Below are 21,173 nucleotides of genomic sequence, written 5' to 3' on the forward strand. Positions count from 1 at the left end.
TCCACTGGTACTAATTTGAATTTGAATTAGTTCGTCTATTTTTCCTCTGATATTTTTTATTACCCTTTCTTATTTTCTTTTCTTTCCATTGTCTTGAAGTATATCTTCCAATGCAATTTACTATAGAGCCAAAGAACTATAAGATCAGCCATTATGATCAAGCACTGCCTGCTTTGTGGGTTTATTCCACGAAATCTAAGCAACTTTCCATTTGGTATGGAAATAGAGCTTCAATTTCACTTACAACCTCAAGGGAGCTTAGGCTGGGATTTTGGGTCGTGAAATTCAGATCTCTTGATTCCATACTTCTTTGTTCCATACTTCCATACTTCTTCCATACTGATTAATTCTCCACAGACTGTAAAGTAACTATGTAAACTAAAGGAAAAGCACTTCTGCAGTCAGTTCTACAAGAGTTCATTTTGTTAAATCCCTCTTTCCCCAAAGTGATGTTCTATCAGTATCCATTCTCTTTTAGCAAAGGCTAGCAATGCTAAAATGATGATATTATGTGAAAATATATTCCATATTTTCAAATCTTACAGCATGCATAAGGATTTTCTCTCAGTTGTTCTACTCAGCTTGCAAGGTGATGTTACACGGACCAGATGACATACTATCAAAGAAGATGGTCAATCTTTGAAGGAGGCTCAAAAGTATAAATTGTAATTAAACTTGAAAATAAAAAATCCATTCCATAATTTAAACATGCTGCTAATTGCTTCTTACCTTACAAAAGGGTATATTCTTATCTCTTCAATTAATGCAATTTCCATTAACAGAGAATGTAAGGCTCCCAAACAGTTGGACAGAGCAAAAAGACTGTGGATCTCTTTAAACTTAAGTACCTGCAAAATACCATTAACTGATGTAAATTTGACAGTCAATTAGCCTCTCTTATGTTGTAAGTGCTTTTAGTATTTGGAAGAAAAACATCTCAGTCATTAATTTTGAATTGAAAATAAGCTTCAGTTAGTTGATTCTAAACTTTTTCTGCCATAGTAGGAAGGTTTTTATAACGAACAATAGGGATTCTGAAAACAGTTATCATAAATCAGACTGGGGTTGTGTCACCTTTTCTTAAGCGTGCTTAACACTTCCCACTCATACAAAGACTGGGTTTTCACTTTCATATAATTTTGCCAAATTTCAACAATTTGTCATGGAAGATTTTACTCCAGGTGTCTGCCCATGGTTCATCATTTCCTTACCCCTGAAAAATTCAGTGAAGTAGTTCAATATATGGCTTTACAATGTTAAAAATGCATTTCAACTTAGAATTATAGAGCATTTCATGTGTTCACACCACAGCTTTCAATGACTTCACTTGCAGCTGTGTGTACTCTGCACCTGTGCAAATCAGGCTCCAGAGTTTCACACTGTGTGCCCAGAAAAATGAGGAAAACATGCAATTCAACCACCTGTGAAAAGTTTAACAGTTTGATCCCCCCAAAAGTTAAAAAAAGGACATAGTGCTTTCCATGCCTCGCTATTGATGCATCTCTTCCAGTGCACACTAGAAATGAGATGGGCCTCTATACTCTTAATGATTTGAGTTTTATTCTCGGAGGACATGTGGGGTCTGTGACTGGAACAAGAAATGAGTTAATTCCTCTATGTTTACACTGACTTTGAAGGTGACTTGTTTCCTCTGGACACACTTCTGTGACACATCTATATTTTCACCATAGCTATCTTGGAAGAAACCCCCACTGGGATACAGCAGGTATGTTTACACTGTGCTACAAAACCTGAGTTACGTGATTTTATCAGCATTTTCAGCTGAAGGCTTAATGCAGGGGAGCCAAATCAGTCTGCCCCCACTAAACCTCACCACCAAAGGATTTGTTCTACTTGCTATAACTGCTTTTTTCTCAGATTTTACAGGCATTACTGCATTGGGATGTCTGACTCATTACGAACTGACAAAGTTATGCCAACAGAACTTTATAACGGAGACAAAGCCTTTGAAGGACTTGGTCTCACTCATGTAGTCATTTAAATGAGACTTGTTTTCTCCAAGGCTGCAAGCTTTTCCTTTTGTGATATACAATTTCAAGGGATCAGTGGAGTGCTTGCTTTATGAAGAGAGGCAACTCCTTCCTTTCTGATATTTCAGTTCAAACTATTTCATCCGTTCTGTGATTAGTCCTTATAAGCCATCAGAACAAAACAGATTTTTGCTTGTCTTCTGAATGACTTTCAGTTCTCATCACTATTTTGTCACAAGAATACATTAATTTGGTGCAATTTTCCACTTTTTTTTCATTTATTATTTTGGCCCAGAGAGTAACAAGGACACATGATTACCCATTGAAATTGCACAACATTGATGATGATAATGAACATAATTTGCACAGAACCCCCAACACTGTAGTTGCAAAATAGTAACCCTCAACTTCTATTTCTAGTCCTTCTTTTTTTTGCTCCAAAACATCCACTGCTACAAGAGTTCACCACAGGGAATGTGCTACGTACAGACATAACACTGTATAGCCTAGCAGAACGATTTTTTTCTATTTGCTGATAATGCAGGCTTTGTTCCTTGGTAGAAAATGCATTGCTCATGTGTCAATTTAACATTCATTAGAAAGCCAGAAGAATTTATATATTCTGTCTCAGTGGGACAGTATAATATATCACTCTTTCTTTTATTTTGATTTTTATTTTGTTCCAGAACTATCTTAGTTAAACTTGGCCAATACCCACTTGAAGTAATTTATGATGGTCTCAGTGGCACTGAACTTCTTAGCAGTAAAGCTCTTTTTAGCTTCTTGTCAGCTTCAGACATTAGGACTTGCCAAATCCAGTAGTCCAACAGTGGTGAGGCTGCCGTGGCTCCATGTCCTCATGTCCAGCCATAGCGAGGCTGAGCATGTACATGTACACACACACATGCACACTTACATGCAATACACGTATATATATATACACATATGGCCAGCCACACAGGTCAACATGGACGCAAAACTCTGCACTCATACAAACACAGACAGTGCTAATGGCCTCATCTTTCCCCCTGACTGACCAGGATGTAAGCCTGTTAGTGGAATTTATACATATATACATGTAGACATACACAAGGTGGATCCCTCCAATAGCAGGTCCTAGACACACAGTCTATCCGGCAGCTGTCCCGGGATCCCAGGTCTCCCTCGTTGTTGGCACCTGGACACAAGAGTCCCCGAAGTCCGCAGCCCCACTGCAGTTATGGATACAGAAAGCCCCCTGCTTTTGCACACCCACAATGACAACCACCCACCGCCACTGCCACCAGATATAAGGACTATCGATACCTCCAGTAAGTGTCCTTAGATGACCTATCTACCCATTAGCTGGCTCCTGGAGCCCATGGTCTCCCAGTTGCCTCATGCACGCAGACACACACATACAAACGGGTCTCCCCAGTAGCTGGTCCAGTCTTAAGGCCTCACCAGTAGCTGTCTGCCAGTCCACATTTGTCTCTCCAGCGACTGGCTTGGATCCTCCCTGCTCCCTCCAGTAGCCAGCTCTCAGCTACTCAGCTGATGTTTGGCCCAGACCTATCACCACTCCGAAACCAGGTTACCAAACCTCCTACCCTACCCACCAGCTCATCCAGCTGGATGTTTGCTAGCGGTCACATGCCAACACACAACCCCACACAAGATGCACGCGGTCTGCTCCCTCCGGCTGTTTCACCACAGACACACAGCACCTCTGACCTGTGGTCTGGCTAAAGGTGCTGGCACTCAGACAGCCTCCCACACATGTGCATACAGAGTATAGAGCCCCTCACCCAGGAAAAAAGTTAGAAAGGGAGTTTGATGAGAATGCAGGACAGACTGCGGTGATCAGGCATAGGGCATGGCCAGACAAGTGTACAGGCCAGCTAATGGGCAGCTGTCCCCTTTATCCTTACCCATCTCTTTCCATTCTTGTTCCTCTGCAAAGCATGCTGATCCCTCCATTTCCCTGCCTTTGGTTTCTCCCCTGAACATCTCATATTGAAGTTCTGTGTAATCCCAAGGTGCTCTTCCTCAGCATCTGACAACGACCCCAAAACCTGGCAGGCAATAACCTCTCAGCCTGTGAGGTGATCCAGAAAGCCTCTCCCATTGACTAATGGTGATGGGTGTCACTCCCAGAGCACTGGTGGCTGTCCTCTGACAGCCCTGGGAGGAGCCAGGACAGGGGCTCGTTTCTCTGATGAGGTTATTGGGATTCCCTCACTTGCCATCGTGCCTCTCTGCGCCTTACTGTTTGTGACGACGAGCCTTTAATCACATAACCTAACACACACTGCTACTTCTTTTATAAAAAGTGGATGACTTCTTGGCACTGGTCAGTTTGGGAAGTTCAAAGTAATTTCTTTTTGGCTTAAATGCAATCTTGGCAGTAATGACATGTCATAAGGCATTTGTGTCCAATTAACCTTTGATGGCTGGAAGGATTACTGTGCCATTTCAGAGGGGATATATGGCAACATCTGAACAGACTGTTTACAATGTAGCATGTTAAAATAAAGCAGTGACATTTTTGTTTTACTTGATATGGTGGTGTCTAAGATGAGTATATAGGAGCTTATTCATGTCCCATTTAGTTGCTCACGCGAAAAGGAGACGAAGCCTGGGAGGGGAGAAGACTGGATATCTGAGGGCATTAATCATTTCACCTCTTCCAGTTTTATTTGTCATGAAGTAGGATTCAATGTACTTAATTCCCTCCTAATAGGTTCCTCTTTAAGAGTGTGTGTGTGTGTGTATATATATATATATAGTATTTCTTACAATTCCGTTGTCTTCAGTTACTTGAATGTCACAAAAAAAAAAGCTGCGCAAACAGCATTGCTGTGTCATCAGGGGAAGAATCTGTGTCAAGTGGGAAGAGCTTTCAGCACAGCACTAGGATTTCAGAGGAGCCTCAGGAGGAGATGCTGGTGATGCATGGCATGCCCCAGCCTCTGGACCATCATGACTGTCCTTTTCCCTTGTTCTCAACGTGGTGCACTTGCCAACGCATCAGGTTCAACTTCTTTCCTCACTGTCCTGCCGTGCTTAACATCTGTCAGGAAGATGTCTTCCTGAGACTGACACCTCTGATTGATAGATACTGGAAGTTGAGGCAAATGCCTATCCTTCAGGGTCAGTCCTCATCACCATGCACAGAGGGAGTTTGCAGCCTCTCTGATATAATTCAACAACACTTAAATAACAAGATGAAAAAGAGAAAACAGAATTCTTTAACAAATTCCTAACTATATCTTGAAAGAGGTACAGATGAACCAAAGAATAACGTGATCATGACATAAAGTCATCAGTTTTGCTTCGTGGGATTTTCTAGTTAGCGACAGTCACATTAAAATGTCTTCTGGCATGTTTTGTCTAAGTGGACCCCAATCATTGACGTATCCTGTCCTTGGCTTCCCCTCTCTGAAGTAAACACAGACTGAAATGACTGTATTGATTTTACATTTTCTTTCTTCAGTAGAATTACACCAGTAAGTGCATATTCTCCCCCAAAGCTTTCTACAATCTCCAGTCCTGATGACTGATTTAATTAAGCCAACTGTTCATTTCTTAACTCCTGTCTCCTACAGGAATACAGTTTTGTTTCACAGAAATTCCCTTTTTTTCATTCCATTTAAAGATGTCTTTGAAATGCTCCACTCTACCAGTGAGGCTTCACCAGTCTGAATGTGTTTTTGACTGTAAATCTGCCTAGTTACAGATGCAGTACAGCATATCCTGGCAGATAAATGGATCTTTCCAGATTGCATCTTCTCATTACAGATTTAAGCACCTAACTTTTTTCAGAAAGCTGCATGTTCATCATTGCAAACCCATAAATGAGGACAATGAATATGCCTCTTTACTAGGCCTTGATACAGACTAGATGTGATGTCAGGGAAAAAAAAAAAATCAGTTGGGGTGATAGTATGTTTGGCTTAGCTGACCCTTGGAGATGGCCTACTGAGATTTGGAGAAATGCTGGCAATAGTCTGAGGTAGTCCTGCAACGTAAAAAAAGTTCTGCTACTGGAACCTATCTGCACATTTGTTGGGCTGCTGATTGCTGGATTCTTGCTGACTTTAGGACTGTGCTGCAGACATAAGAGGCTTGCAGAAAAAATGAGGCACACAGATGAAGCCTGGTTAGATAACTTATTCCTTTTAATCCTTGATAAAGTCAGAAAGTCCTGCATTACAATTTTAGAATCTTGTGTCTTTCTTTAAAAAGCAGGTTTCTGTGTCAAGGCCAAACTAGTAAAAAAAATTAAAATTAGAAGTGCTTATGCAAGGTCATGTATTGTATTGCCTATTACGGAGAAAGATGTCCCAGAGGGAATATAGTAGTATCTACCAGGAAGAGGATTTTGCTATTTTTTTCTATAACAGTTTTTGCGGAGGATCTCTATTGCACTGATCAGTACTGGAGTCAGTGCGGGTCAGCAATATGATCCCTTATTGCAACATTTTTGGTGTTCCAGCATGGGTGAGAATGATGCAAAATTCCCCCAGTCTCCTGCAGCTCAAACAAGAAGGAGTTTGGAAGAATAAGTGTTTCTGTACTGCTTCTACCAGGTCACTTCTCCCCCGTTTTGTTGGCACTGCCACCAGTATGTTTGTGTTTTGTCTATTTGTTTTGTTTGCAGTGCAGATCCCTGTCTAATCGGTAGTGAAATGAAAACATCAGTCCCTTTCAAGCAGAATGCTGCACTACCTTCAGGGAGAGCCTAGGAGGGTCAAGGATGAATTTTTTAATCTTTTGCCTCTGGTCTAACATTATGTATTATTATTGTAGTAATCTTTCAATTGCCTTGACAAAGGAAGAAGGTTACTTTCCACACAAATCTTATAGCCCTTTTCTGCGGAAAGAAGTGTTCTCCTTTTCTACTAATATCAGAAAATGTGATCCATCCATCAAATTGTCAGACACTACCTACAAGGCAAATTGACAGACTTTGTTCAAATGAATTTTAGGAAGGCTGAATAAATCCCTTTAAAAAAAGATAGTGACACCTGCCCACAGTACCATTTGGTCCAATTCCTAATCTGATATAGCTATTTGAAGCTTTTCGTAAGTTGAAACAATTTGGAGCAATATGGAGAGTTGAGTTTGGCCATATCTATAGAAAATCACTTGCTGCTCTACTAACTTTGACAATTTGGGGATACTGCGTATCTATCCTCCTACTGTGGGAGATGCAGTCTCCATTTGAACTAGGTGACTCTGGTGGCAGTACACCTGATATTACAGCTTTTGCTATAAAGTCATGCTTAAATTATTAATAATTGCATTATTGCCTTAATAAACGCTGAAGGTACAATAAAACTATGATTAAAGGTGCTTTATGAGAAGAAAATTATAGTGTCTTTTAAGCTCTGTTGTTTACTGTTAGGCAATAATATTACTGTGCTATGACACATTTACAGCACTTTCAACCTTCAGCATTAAGCTACCGTATAACCACTTGCCAGTTTATTTTGAGATAGTTCTCCATCGTTAAGCAGAAAGTAGGATCAATGTGCACAACGTAGTGCTCTGTAGGTAGGAAAACTCTGTGCCTGAGCTTCTCAAATATTATGACAAAGAGGAATGTTTCTTTGAGCTGATGTAATAGTCAAGACAACATAGGAGGAAGATGAATGACTCTTCCATAGCTGAAGGCAGAGATCCACCATCAGAGGATTCTGCCTCCGGATGAAGAGTCTTGAGGTGGTGGACAGCAATCAGGTAGACAGCATTGGCTGAAGTATTTCTACTTTAATGGTAGCACTATTAAAAGAAAGGCACAAGTATTTAATATACTACTTATCTAGCATTCCCCACTGTAAGAAGAGACTACAAGACTTATTCTTTGAGGTGCTTTTGCCAAATGTGTTTTCATCACAGTGTATTCCTGGTCAAACTCAAGTGGACAGAGAAGTTCTATTGGAATACAGTGATGAGCACAATTGTCAGCATAACTGAGCTGGTATAGCTCTGGTAATAAGTTTTCCAGCACCTTCAAAATTTTTTTTGTAAACTTTGGTTTTTTATTAAAAAAAAAAAACAAAACCACCCAAACCAGATCTGCTATGTCCACACAAAAAAAAATGGAAGCCTGTGAATTACTCTTCATTACTCTTCTATCATAATATATCAGCACTGACACTTACCTGATTCCTGACAATTCTGCTAAGGAGTGCTGAAAAAGATTTAAAAGTCAAGTTTGCTGTTTGTTGAAAATTCATAATTTTGATGACAAAGAAAAAAAAAAAGGTTATTACAGTTCCACTAGTGGTTTCTATGCACAGGATTGTCACATCTGACCTGACAGTGAAGACCACAATGTACAGCATGGAGGTCTTTGCTAGCTCTCAGCAAGCTAAAACAACCTTGTGAAGTGAACAGTCCAACTGTGTTACCTTGGAGCTCTAAACACCAATTAACCCTGTTTTTTAGCTCATATTTCTCCCTTCTACACTGTAGTTGATATTGCAGTTACAAACTTAATTAGATAATCTACCTGGATATGGCATGTTTCTATCTAAAATGACAGCTTCTCTTAGATAAGGTTATAAAAAAGTCATATATGTGGGAATTGTAATGACAAAGATGTGGAATTTCTTTTAGCTTTGAGTGATGGTGAGAATTTATCATTTAAGAGACAGATATAATTTCCTAGCAGCAGTTTGTTTTCTGTGTTGCACATCAACATTTGTTGCTGAGTCCTGCATTTCTCTTCTCCATATGCCAAAAATAAGGTCCTTTTGCATCAACATGTCACACTTGCTCAGTATATTTATGATTAGTTCAGAATGGATGAGCCTGACGTATGTTACCACATTTTGTCTTTTCTCTTTCTAATATTTCTCAAGTGCATAAACTAGACAGGTTTGGTGGGAGGTAAGAAGTTACTCTAGTTTAGAGTAAAAGCAATGCCTCCCAACCCAGATAAGAAAAATAACAAACTTAGAGGAATTGCACTGATGTTTTACATGCACAGAAAGTGCAAGTAATGTCAGGTAGTAAATTTACGTAGCTGGCATTCACCTGCAGAACTTTTCCTTGACTTGCCCTAAACCTGTTCTGTCCACCAAGGAAGGACCCACCACTGCCTTCTGGTCCAGAGAATGCTCCAGTCTCCTGGAGATTGCACCTTGACTGAATTTGCTTGAGATTTTTGATTTATCTTCTCACTGGACTCAATACCTATATAGAAAGGGACAGAGGTCCTGTAACACAGACATGGAGAGATAATGCCACAAGAAAAATAAATCATACAGATAAACTAGCATAACTTGAACCTAGACTCAGTACTCTTTTACAATAAAACCTGGAAAAGAACTAATGCTTTCATCCATTTGTCCTGAGTTACCTTTTAAAAGTTACACATACATCTCAGTTATATGCTATTCACAAGAAGAAAGGTAAATTGTAAACCAGGAACAATACCACATATTTTCATTTCCTGACACCGAGTATACAAACTATGTAATTAGTCAGATTCCTGTTACTTAGAGCAGTCCTTGAACACAAGCATTTAGGAAATGACAAATTATTAATGATTATAATCTCAAATGCATGAATTATCTGAACAGATGAGACTTCGAATTGATACCAAACTAGCAAAGTGGTGCTGAACGACCCTTCCCTTCCCTTCCCTTCCCTTCCCTTCCCTTCCCTTCCCTTCCCTTCCCTTCCCTTCCCTTCCCTTCCCTTCCCTTCCCTTCCCTTCCCTTCCCTTCCCTTCCCTTCCCTTCCCTTCCCTTCCCTTCCCTTCCCTTCCCTTCCCTTCCCTTCCCTTCCCTTCCCTTCCCTTCCCTTCCCTTCCCTTCCCTTCCCTTCCCTTCCCTTCCCTTCCCTTCCCTTCCCTTCCCTTCCCTTCCCTTCCCTTCCCTTCCCTTCCCTTCCCTTCCCTTCCCTTCCCTTCCCTTCCCTTCCCTTCCCTTCCCTTCCCTCCCCTCCCCTCCCCTCCCCTCCCCTCCCCTCCCCTAAACTGTCCTAAGCAAGGTTTCTTTTCATAGCTCAGACACCTTGTTCTGGGTGAGGATAATAAAAGGTCAATTGCTGCATGGAGTGCAAAATTTTTTGCTTGTTGCACATAACTTGCAGGTGTACAGAAATACACAGAAGGAGAAATCAGTCAAATGCATTTTTTATGCTGAATATAGCCAAGTTTTTCTAAGTGGGAGCCAGTTACTGGGCTGCTCAGACACTTACATTTTCAGAAGAGCGAAAAATCACCAGGATTTCTCTGGTTTCACACATGCCTCCATTGCTCAGCCTTAGCTGAGCTGACCAGAACCTTTCTAGCAAAATGGCAATAAGCTAACATGCTCATTAGAGCCAAAATTTTTCTATAACCCACAGCTAGGACACCAGTTTGATGCATGAGGGCAAAAGTAAAGGCTTATTCTGCCTTCTCCAGAGAAATGCCGGATCAAAACTTTAGGAATTAAACACAGCAGATGGCTTCCATGACTAAGGCCAGCTCTCTAAGCATCATGGGTTATAAATACACTTATTAAACAGAACTACTTTAGTTTTGGAGCCAAAGCGAGATACTTTGACATATTTCCATTCCCATGTAAATGTTTGAAAGATTTTATTTTTGTTCCAGAGCAGAACAAAAATATATTTCAAAAGTTCTCCTGGTACAAAATTTTCATCCTCCACAGTCTAGTGCCAGCTACTCCCTGAGAATATGTGCTTTTAAGCTTTCTACATCAGTTGAATTAACTTTGACACATAACAATCTGTGGCTTTCAGAAATAACACCTAAAGAATAAATCTTTTACACTGGTCCAAATGTTTAAGAATTTGGAAGGGGGTAATTGCCTAGGTAATTTCACTAAGCAACCGAACAGACTGAACTGCAGAAATTTCCTCGGCAACTCACAAAGCAGTCAAGGTACACAGAGTGTGAAGAAACACCTCTCCTGTTTTCACTGCTGCATAAAATGAAGAGGCAATTGAAAGGGGTAATTTTAGTAAATCTTGGAAGATTAAATGGAGGCAATCATAGAATAAGTAGTGCTCCTTTGTGTATCAAACACTAACAAGAATCTGCTGTCAAAGATGTAATGTTTTCTTATGAACATACTTCTTTGGCTCTAAGAGCTGAATAGTTTACTAAGAAGTCTGCAGATCAGCATCTCTGTAGCCTTCCGACAGCTGTAGCATTGAAATATGTCTATAAAAGGGATCAGATGTAAATAATGAAGCGGGACTTACCCATGACCTTCCACAGATATTGAAAAGTGTAAGGAAATATTACTTTAAGCCATAAATGTACAGTAGAGATAATGCCAAGAGAATGAAACAACCATCTGGTGTAATTATTCATGTTCTCTAAAAATAGTTTGCATGTGAATGTGGCACCATATTTCCCTATATAATTTAGAGGTTTGAATCTAAAGGAAAATTGCAGAAAATCACAGGAAATAAAGGCTACTCTTTTTTTAATGCAGATTAATGCATTCTCTTCTAAATAAAAAGGCATGGGCGAAAGTGCAGAGAGTGGAGGGGAACTGAGGGTGAGAGAGGAGTGTAGTATTGGTACTTTTAATGCAAGCATACATGTGACTACTAAAACTCATCTGAATTCATAATAATCCTTCTTTCATGTGCTTGTGTTTTCATGATACTTTTTAAAAATGTTTTCAGATTGTACAGTTATCAGGCGAAGAATCATGTGAAGATTTTGATTGCTGTTATAGTCTAAATAAACAATGCAAAGAAAAAAAATTGGGTGTGGAGTAATACAATTATTGATGAAAGCTTTTGCTTGTAGAAATAAAACATTCATCTCTGAGGAGGGGTAATTTGTGCATACAAGGCCATTTGCTGTCCCTGCTGCAAGAACCTACCCATGTTTCTAGAACATCAGGCAGTTACAGAGAGCAGAAACAGTGCATGGCTTCAGCAGCCACTCAAACACTGTCCAAAAGTTTTTGAGCAAGGCACAGACTGAGCTGTGTTTGAATACTGTATTCCAACAATTACAATAACGAATTAAATGAGTAGAAACCTGTCGGAGGATAAGCTGCAGAAATTGTTCTCCCCACTCTTAATTACATGTCTGTTTTCTGTTACATTAGGAAACAAAATACCCATTTATAACACAGGCAACACTCTGAGATTTAAAGTATTGCTGGGCAACTTGAGAAAAATACAGCAGAGGTATTTTTGAATGATAATATGTGACTAATGCACATAAGTAATGGACTTACAAGGAATGTGAAATTATTCCTCTTTACTCACATACGATGACCAGTATTACCGTAAACAAGAACACCAAAATGTGTAACGAGAACTAATGGATATTGATTGCGAAATAAATACCTGCAGTAGGTGTTGTTTGATGCATCATTTCCCAGGGCTGCGTACGTGGAGGAGACCATACATACCATTGTGTACTCTGAGGGCCAAGTTTCCTATACAAATATGAGTAAGAGCGATGTCTGCTAGCTATAACTCCCCCATATCAGATGTACCACCTCTGTGCGTCAAAAAACCCAGCAAAATATTATCTCAGTAAAAATGTTCAGAATGAAAACTACCACAGGAGCCAAAAGTGGATAGGAGAGCAATAGGCCAAGATTCTCTCACTGCATTTCAGTGTATGAAAGCACCATTTAGTTCAGTTAGGCTCCAGGAGATGCAAGTGCTCTTGATGTCAATTCTCAATTTGATCTTCTATTTTTCAGTTACCATCTAAAGTTTTATCAGTCTGGTTTTAATATTCTCAGAATCCTATTCAATAGAAAACCAGCATATTCCTTCTAAATCAATCAAGTAGCAATTAAGAGCAGGTAGGCAGCCTGATAATAGGGTTAGGGTAAGGAAGACCTTAGCATGTCAAAGTCATGTCCTTCTGCAAACTGCTCCTAGGAATTTGTTTGGCTGTCAGTACAGTCTTTACATGGTACCAGAAAGAGGAGGAGACTCAAGATTGACACAAAAGTGGATAATAATAGCATTTTTATGATTTATTCTCAGAAAGTCAGGTTGCTATAAATGTACCTCCACGCCTACTTATTTCAAGACAATATTTTTGTACCAAGATGCTCTTGGTTTTCTCTGGTTGTTTTTTTACTAAGGAATGAATTCAAACTAATTAAAGAAATTCCATCGGGTTTTTGTTTTCTGTCATCTGCTTGGCTAAGACTAGTCCCCAGGAAATAGCACTTCTGTGGGATAATACAAAGTTTACACACATGTGTACAATAGCTAAAATGAAGTAATTTCTCTCTTGTCTTCACTTCTTACAATGTTTTATATTATGTTCTTATAAATATATTCATTAGCTGCTGAGAGTTGCATTTTTAACATATGAAGTATATAGTAGAAATCTTTAGATAAAATGTGTAAGGCTATTGTACAAGGCTTACATCCATTTCACCAACATTTGAAATAGCTTCTTTAGTCAACAGCATTCTTTCCCCTTGTACCAAATATTTGTTTTTAAGGCATGATTGTTAGCTCAGAAGAAAAAAAGATTTGAAAGCAATGTATATTTTAGAAAGATATGGTGCTGTATCAACAGTAATGTCAGGGCATTATGTCTGGAGAACAAAGAGCAATGCAGGGGTGTGTTATCAGAACAATAAAATTAAGCGGTAAACAGCATCCTTTCCACATCCCTCTTTTCAAGGAAAAAAAAGTCCTTAGGTTAAACCTATGAAAAGTTATACATATGTTAAAGATCTACATATACTAATAGTTCTCTAGAGACTTAGAGGAAACCAGTAATGGTGGGAAAATGTTTTACACAACCTGGTGCTTGCTTTCAACTAACTCCTGATTCAATTCAGTGCAGTAATCATGCCTTTTTCTTGAAATGCTTAAGATGACAAACCCCTTTTCAGAACTGTGATTGCCAATACTATTTGCATTAATAAATCTGGAAATAACAACTTCCAGATACCCATGTTGGATGACTAGTAAAATGTTTCGTGTATCCAAAAAAAATCAAACAACCTCGTTGGGTTCCTTACTAGGAACAATAGCCATTTGAGCATATGTTATTTATGTTAATTGGGGAAGTTGTTATCTGACAATACTTACACCATTTCTGTGCCAAATCCAGAAAGACAAGAGCTGTCTCTCCAAGAGCTATTAATAGGATGCAGTGCCTTTTGGGGTGGCTGCTTAAATTTAAGGACACTTTTAAAAATAAGTTATGTGTAGAAAGGCTATTTTGAAAACAGAGAAGGTTCATAAGAAGTGAGATTTGAATCAGAGCTGAAACTCTTATTGCTTGCTGAAACCAAGGAAATATGACATAAGTTAGGTCAAGCAAAAGACAGCTTAAAACTCAGACGTTGGGAACTTTTTACCACAAAGGCAGTATAATCACCAAGTTGACAAAAATTGTAACTTCGCATGTGTAATATCAGGTGCCCTTCATGATGCGAAACTGCTAACAAGAGAGAGCTGAGCTAATGAAAGAATAACAGCAGCTAATTTTGAATCCAGCCAAGCCTGAAGGAGGCATATTTTCCTCTTTCCATGAAACTATTGAAACGGTGGGGTGCTATAAAAGCTAACTGCAACAAACAAGCAATAACAGATGCCACTCCCTTCCTTGGCTTTACAGAATTCATCAGAGCTTCCCACTACTAAAAAGCCAGCTACAAACACAGCATGCAGAAGTCTAAAATTCAGCTTGGAATCAACTGCCCATGTCACATGGTATCTGCAGTAGGGTGACCTCATGGGGATTGTATCAATATGGATGAGATGAGACAAAGTTATTAATTATTACACAAAGGTGAAATTTTATTTTCTCTTGAATTAATTGCAATTGATATTGAAATAACACCAAAATTCAGAATAATGATAAGTTCTCCTGCAAAATGCCAGAATGTCTTAACCCTACATATCTAGAATAAGTATTTGAAGTAACAGTTGTAAACAGGAGTAAAGGGACTTAACTGATTTGAGTAATTCTCTATATGCACCGATTTGCCTACATAAAGTATTATCCTTGAGCTATTTTCCTAAATAAGGGATAGGTTGTATAAAGAACTTAGGAAACCGTTCTTCATAGCTGGCAAATAAACTGGAAATCACCCTCTCATCAGTATCTAGGCTCGCTGTACTGTACTCCTCACATATTAGGAGTGCAACACTCTCAAAATGGTATCGAAAAGAGACAACATGCTAATAAATGCTTCATATTGCCCAGCAGAAAACAGTAAGGACACTGAGGTCTTGATTCCTCATCTTTGCTGCCCCAGTGTTTCTACCCATAACCTTTTTTTCAAAGAATTAATTTTGGTGGTCATGTCACCGCAGCCCTTTCATACATTTGTAGGGGGAGCAGGAGATTTGAATTTTTTTAAGAAGAATTAAAATTAGGATCTGGCCCTGCCATAGACAGAGATTAAGGTTTCGAAGATTAATTCCTTCCTTTCAGCATGGGCCACAGTTTCATGATTTGGATAGACTTTTAACGAACTTCACGTCCTTTACATGGACATCATTAAAATTACAACCTGTTTCAATGCTCCATGTGCTTAGCTGTATTTAACCATGGGAACGCACCTGTGAAGTAACGTTCTCATTCTGCTCGAACAGATACCCTCTTCTATGGTTGCATAAACCATTTTACAGGCTGGTCTCTTCTGAAAAAGGGATGTACCATACCAGGAGAACCCCAGTATACCTGCCTCGTGGATAACATAGTGCCAGCCCAGAAGGTTCACTCAGAGGATTTCACTGAGTCCTAGTTCTGAGGCTGTGATGAGCTGCATTCTTGCTGACAGCAATTCAGTAGCATGCTTTATTATACATCAGCCGCTGAACTAAATGACAATCATTGAAGAATAGCAAAACTCAGGCATGCTTTAATTATAATTTTGTATAGAAAGGTCATGTTGTTCTTCAGTTTGCCATGGGCATGTCTCCTCTAATCCACAAAATACAGGAGATGTAGCACTATTGTTTCTTCTATGAGATCATAGTAAATCAGAATTTTGCTGTATTCAAAGAATATTATGTTAAATTATACCTCCTCCCTTAATTTCAAAAGCTCATTAAGTGTTTACTTACATAATGCTGTCTGTGCTAGACTACAGATGCAGTCTTTCAAACCAACAATACTGCCCATTATATTACCTAAACAGCTGAAAATATATTATGGAGAAAAATCCACAGATGTCCATAAGAGCCTGAAGGAGAACTGCCATCATGTTTTAAATACTGTAATCTTTGTGTACAGATAGAATTAGACAACTCAACTACATGTCACCAGCCTTGTAACTGAGACATTGTTAGTAACTAGTTGGTAGTTACTAGTGACTAAGATGTTAACCAAAAATACACTTGGGCCTGGATTAATCCTGCCTAACTTTACTCACTTAAGTGAGACATTTAAGTTAGAAAAGTAGACGTAAGAGGTAATTTCTACAGCTAGTGGAAAGAGCTCAGTAATTCAGAGCTTTATGTGGCTACTTCACCATTAAGAGGTGCCAACTTTCTTCCGTCAGCTCCTCAGGAGAAGAAACTCACTTAGGTGACTAAGCTGCAGGTGTGGGTGCTATGTGGAATGCAAGCACCTCTGCCAAAATGAGTGATAACTCAAAACCCTACATAAACCAGTTGGGCACCTAACTAAACTTAAAGTTCAGATGCTGATCACATAAAGAGACATCACTGCAGCAACTGAAATGAATTCATCATATACTTAAACAATTTGGGTGTAAAAATCTGAGAGTTCAAGCATTTAGGAGCTTTGAAGAGCCTATGCAGCAAATGTGCTCTGGCCTCATAAAACATTTTATCCAACCATGTAAAGTTCAGCAACGACATAGCTGAAGAGAATGCACCTGAGGTGGTTTGTGCCTTGTGTATAGTGTCCTTGTTATTAACTGCAATGATTATTCTGGTATCACTTTGCAGAACTAGCAATGATGGTGACCAACATCACTCTCTGTAGACAGATTCTAGGGCTAGTTTGCAAGAGAAGGCTGCTGTTACTAGGGTGTCCTTGTTACTACTTTGTGATTGTGAGATTTGGACAGCCTGTTCCTGGTTTATCAGATACTTCTGTCACTGCCTCAGTGGTCTCTGGGGTGAACACCTTCCATTGGAAAGCAAGGTATTACTGTCCTCCGGTGCTGCAAATTGCTGGCTTTGAAATCATAGTGGTCACACAGTTCATATACACAATGAGGAAGTCCTCATGGTTTATGCAGATCTCTGAATAGAAACTTATCGAAGTAGAGGTGAGCTAATGCATTGTTAAGAAAACTCTATGCTAGTTTTAACACCTTTGACTTAACACTGGAAGCATATTGCCCAACATGGATTTTGGTGTGACAGCTAGTTCTTGGGTTCTGAAAAGCTTTGGGGATACATGTAATGCTAAAATCATGCAGAAGCCAGAGTACAGCTTAGCACATACTGATGAGAAAAAGTAAATTAGCTCACGGACACGTTATCTTGATCTCATAGCTTTTGTCTGGCTCATGCTGTAGGCAGGCCATATTGATTTCAGCACACAATATACCATGTAGACTTAACAACTGTAGAAAGAGCACAAGATTCAGAAGCCGTGGAAACAGTAAACAGAGGGAATGCAAAGAGGTTCTTCAGTAATCTGATGTGGTCCCTCCCATGGGCAGTGCTCCCTGCCCCAAGGATTGTTTATGCATTTTTGTACTGAAGAATCCATGAATAAAATACAGAAGCAGTATGTGAACTCTTCCTAGGCAAGGCGGCGTGTTACGGGGCTGTGAGTTACATTCCCAGTTGTTTACTCTCTTCTCCCTCTCGGTCTTGTTTTTCTTCCTGCACAGTGGCACAGCTTCAGCAGAAAGGCAGTGAATAAATTTCGATCATCCTTGCCTGAAACCAGGAAGTGAAGGCACAACTGGGCTGGGAGATGTAGGTTTGACCCTTCTCCAGATAAAGGGGACAGACAAACAAGTTTTGTGCTTCCTCTGAAAGTAATTTGTTAAAGAAGAGGTGGACAGTAACACTGATACCTTCCCTTTCGGTTGAATTTTCTGAGAGGTACAAGACAGTATCCAAACCCAAAGCGGCAGCTAGAGCACCGAAGCCCTTCAGGTTACAAATGCCAGTCTTTCAGAAACACAAGCTTTAGAAGTTTTCTGAGCTGCTGAAAGCTGGAAGAGGAGTAAGAATTTCTCTCTGCCTTCAGCCTTTCCTCCTAGCTGGCTGGCTGGCTGAGGCATCCTCAGTTACACAGTTAGGATGAAATTTCACAAAGCCAGCTCATGGTTGTAAATCCCAGCCAGCAGTCTAACTCTTTCCACCCGTAATGGCCAGAACAGAGAGTTTCTGGAATATGTCAAATCTAGCTGTAGCTGCCTAAGACCTCGCTGCCCTGAGATGTCTGCTCTCCCTTTTCCCCGCAATTCAGTTATCCCTGTATGAGGGTGGCAGAATCAAAGCTCCAGTCCACTGTGTTAGTGTGGTTTTAGGGGTTTTCTATAGCTTCTCATCAGTGGCTTAAGCTAATACCCTGAAATTGGAACTGGAGCAGTGAGGTGCAAATCTAGGCTCTGTCCTCCTGCCTCTGCCCTCAGGGGAAGTAACCACAGCAGAGAGGGAGGACAGCCAGCTGTGGACAGAAGTATTTTAATTTACTACAGCTCTACTAACCTTGACTATTGATGTCTTCCAGTCCTCGCTTGTGCACAGCCTCTACTGCCATCACACCCAAAAATTCAGCTTGTTACAGTGAATGTATGGCTTAGAGAATTTTCCTTTATCTGATTTTAAGTAAAAGAAGCAGAGCTCTGCCAATGCCACAAAGTTCTGATTGACTAAAATGTTCAGGAGATTGCCATATGTCAGGTGCTAGATGGCCACAAATTTGTTTTTGTAGAGTATTATTATGTTTCTCCGATGGTACAGTCAGCACATTTAGAGAATGCCATCAGAAGTGGCCGTTCTCCTCTGCATTACTGTCATTGTCACAGCTTTTGGCCTGAGCTGCTGCTGCCCGTTAGGGAAGGAAAATTCCATGATATAAGATAAAGCAGAGCTCTCTTACAGAATAAGGAAAATAACAGCTTTGATTGTTGTTATTGCAGATAAACTGTAGAGCTGGAATACCCTGCTACTTTCCACAGAATCAGATTAAAAGAAAGATCATCTGGAAAAAAAGTACTAGACTGGCAAGTCTTGAGTAGATGGTGTTGATTTAATGCTGTTAAAAGTCACTCAAGAGAATAGAAACTTCAGATAAGACAGAAAAGCGACAAGTGCTTGTAATGAGTTGCTGCTTCATTTCTGAGTGGTTTGGAGCTTTAAAGTCACAAACTATTAAACTTTCAGGTGCCTTTCAAAGACAACTTTTTTTCCCCAGAACCTAAGATAAATTGTAAAAGAATAAGAGTTCTCAGTAATAAGTATGTGAAGACAATAAAATGAATATGCTGAACTTTTATACATAGGGATCATTAAAAACATCACAGACTACTCTTAAAATAAAAAGCATATCCTTCTTATTTTCAGTATAAAACCTGTCCGCTGGCCTTGTGTCTCATTCTTCCCAATGCAATTCTGCTTTAGCAGGGTTATTTAGGAAATAACAGCACTGAAAAAAGAAAGTGATGTATTGGTCTGTGAGTCATATACAATGTAATTTTGGCTTCAACATCTGAAACTTTTAGACACTTAAAAACCCTCTGCAGCTTTATGGTGGTGTTGCTGAAAAACTCGGAATAAAGAACTTATCAACACCAATTTAGTGTAGATAAGCAGACACTTCTTTATTGACGGCCGGGTGCGCGGGTGAGTCCTCTCAAAAAACCACGCACACCTGAACACCAAAATTGTACACCTTGTATTAAACTTATTAATTCATATTCATTAGGTTTCTGAGAAAGGTTATACATATCCATTGGATTTCTGGGAAGTTATTAGCATATGCAAATGTCCTTCTATGCAGGCGTGGTGAAGCCTCTGGTGGTCTTCAGAAGCCCTCTGGTGGTCTTCCGTAGTCTTCTTCACTTTGTCCAATAGTTGACCTTTCAGGTGATTCTGCGCAGTACGACTCTCACCATCATTTACATAAAAATGCATACTATGTCTATTCTTAAATATAACCTTTCTAATGATTGGTCCTTCTGTCACACCATCTCATTAATATTCTGATGTTAAAACAATCATTGGTTAATCTCACTTAACTCTACTGATTGGAATCCTCGATAATTAGATCGAGGTGGGAAGGGTAAGGGGTTTCCAAGCAGCAAACTGGCGTCCATAACGGTTTCCTTAGTTTCTTAAAACAAAACACTACTGATCAACAAATCTTTGTCAAAGTTTCTGTGCTTAAATGATTTTAGACAATACTCGAATTCTTATGGTTACACATAGTACATTTTCTGAAGTTCCTAAGTTCCTATGACTATATATTTCAAACTTAACACTCCCATAGTTAAATGTGTAGAATGTAATAGATATGTATAGTTTTTGCTAAAATATTTCTTATAATTCTACATTCCTATTAAAATTGAATATGATTCATTCTAACTAATAACAAATCAATACCAAATCACTAACAGTGGCATTAAACATGGCACAGGAACCTGCATGAGGACTTTCTGAGACATTGTTTCTCTAAACAGGCTAAAGATTCTGTGAGTGATTAAGGGAATATTGATCATGGCTCAAATCCTCAGTGGTATTTAGGTGCCACATCCCCATTAGGTAAGATTTAAGTAAAGGGGCTAAAAACATTTGAAGACCTGAGATCATATTTTTGTAAGGGGAGCCCCAAGTTATACTCCCTGCTTTTACTCAAATTTTTAACCTTATTTTAATGTTTCTCTCTGTGTGAGAAAGCATTTCACAGTCACTTTGGTCTGCTTGGGGCAACATCAGCTTTGCCATTTTATTTATTTGTATGTGTGCTTGCAGGGTTTCTTTAAGCCACGCAGAATGCCAGAGGGGTCACAGGTATCTTGGTCAGAAACAGAAAACCAGACAAGCCTTGGTCCTTCTTTCCCAGTTTAGCAGTTCTGCATGTCCCAGAGCCAGGGACAGAGTTCCCTTTGCATTTTCTCAGTCCTGGGCTGGGCTGCGTGGCTGCGGGACGGAGGGCAGCCTCTCAGGCTCAGCTCTGCTTGCTTCTCCCTGGGGAAGGCTGCCAGTGGGGAGACTCTGAAGTGCATGGAATTTGTGAGTGTATTGCACTGCCGAACCAAGGGTCAAACTACAATTTTT

The sequence above is a fragment of the Accipiter gentilis genome, chromosome 3 (assembly GCF_929443795.1).
Source record: "Accipiter gentilis chromosome 3, bAccGen1.1, whole genome shotgun sequence".
Taxonomy (NCBI): domain Eukaryota; kingdom Metazoa; phylum Chordata; class Aves; order Accipitriformes; family Accipitridae; genus Astur; species Astur gentilis.